Source organism: Arachis stenosperma, chromosome 5, assembly GCF_014773155.1.
Source record: "Arachis stenosperma cultivar V10309 chromosome 5, arast.V10309.gnm1.PFL2, whole genome shotgun sequence".
Lineage (NCBI taxonomy): Eukaryota > Viridiplantae > Streptophyta > Magnoliopsida > Fabales > Fabaceae > Arachis > Arachis stenosperma.
Window position 1 is genome coordinate 99,846,599 of NC_080381.1, and position 1,854 is coordinate 99,848,452.

Sequence of the window (1,854 nt, forward strand, 5' to 3'; positions counted from 1 at the left end):
TTCAAAAATGCCCAGTGAAGAAGGCAGACTGGCGTTTAAACGCCAGCCAGGGTACCTGGTTGGGCGTTTAACGCCCAAAGAGGTAGCATTTTGGGCGTTAAACGCCAGAATGTATACCATTCTGGGCGTTTAACGCCAGGATGGTGCTAGGAGGAAGATTTTGTTTTCAAATCAAATTTTTTTCAAGTTTTCAAAGTTTTTCAAAACCAAATCTTTTTCAAATCATATCTTTTCAATCAAATGTTTTCAAAATCAATTTCTTTCCTTTTTCAAAGATACTTACTAACAATTAATGATTTGATTGAACATTTTTTGCCTTTTCTATTAAGGAAGGTTTTATGTTTGAATCATATCTTTTCTTGTTAGGCAAGTCATTAGTTTTTAAAATCATATCTTTTCAAATTGTTTTCAAATCATATCTTTTAAAATTGTTTTCAAATCATAACTTTTCAATTAAATCTTTTTAAAACCAATCATATCTTCTTAACCACATCTTTTTCAAAATAGTTTTCAATCAAATCTTTTTAATTTCTAATTTCAAAATCTTTTTCAAAAATCACTTGATTTCTTTTTCACTTTGAATTTTCGAAAATTATCAATCAAATTTTCAAAATGTTTTCAAAATCTTTTAATTGAATTTTCAAAAATTCTCTTCCCTCCTTCCCACATCCTTCTATTTATGGAGTACCACTCCTTCTAAATGCACAATTCAAACATTATCTAATTAAAGTTCGAATTCTTCTTCTCCTTCTTCTTACTATTTCTCTTTTCCTCTGACACTTCAAGGAATCTCTATACTGTGACATAGAGGATTCCACATTCTCTTTTTCTCTTCTCTTTCATATGAGCAGAAGCAGAGACAAAGGCATTCTTGTTGAAGCTGACCCTGAACCTGAGAGAACCTTGAAGCGAAAGCTAAGAGAAGCCAAGGCACAACTCTCTTTAGAGGACCTGACCGAATTCTTCAAGGAAGAAGAACACATGGCAGCCGAAAACAACAACAATGCCAACAATGCAAGGAAGGTGCTAGGTGACTTCACTGCACCTACTCCTGATTTCTATGGGAGAAGCATCTCTATCCTTGCCATTGGAGCAAACAACTTTGAGCTTAAGCCTCAATTAGTTTCTCTAATGCAACAGAATTGCAAGTTCCATGGACTTCCAATGGAAGATCCTCATCAGTTCTTAGCTGAATTCTTGCAAATCTGTGACACAGTCAAGACTAATGGGGTTAACCCTGAGGTCTACAGACTGATGCTATTCCCTTTTGCTGTAAGAGACAGAGCTAGAATATGGTTGGATTCTCAACCTAAGGAAAGCCTGGACTCTTGGGAAAAGCTAGTCAATGCCTTCTTGGCAAAGTTCTTTCCACCACAAAGATGGAGTAAGCTTAGAGTGGAAGTCCAAACCTTCAGACAGAAGGATGGAGAATCCCTCTATGAAGCTTGGGAAAGATACAAACAATTAATCAGAAGATATCCTTCTGACATGCTTTCTGAATGGAGCATCATAGGTATTTTCTATGATGGTCTCTCTGAACTATCTAAGATGTCCTTGGATAGCTCTGCTGGAGGATCTCTTCATCTGAAGAAGACGCCTGCAGAAGCTCAAGAATTGATTGAAATGGTTGCAAATAACCAATTCATGTACACTTCTGAAAGGAATCCTGTGAACAATGGGACTAGTCAGAAGAAAGGAGTTCTTGAGATTGACACTCTGAATGCCATATTGGCTCAGAACAAGATATTGACTCAACAAGTCAATTTGATTTCTCAAAGTCTGTCTGGAATGCAAAATGCACCAAACAGTACTAAGGAAGCTTCATCTGAGGAAGAAGCCTATGATCCTGAGAAC

General features: G+C 36.5%; 1 non-coding gene across 1 annotated transcript; it reads right to left on the reverse strand.

The window, feature by feature from the left end:
- Positions 1–1,386: 1,386 nt before the first annotated feature.
- LOC130984485 (small nucleolar RNA R71) lies at positions 1,387–1,494 on the reverse strand. Its single transcript, XR_009088420.1, has one exon. It is a non-coding gene; the product is annotated as a small nucleolar RNA R71 (small nucleolar RNA).
- Between the last annotated feature and the right edge of the window lie 360 nt (positions 1,495–1,854).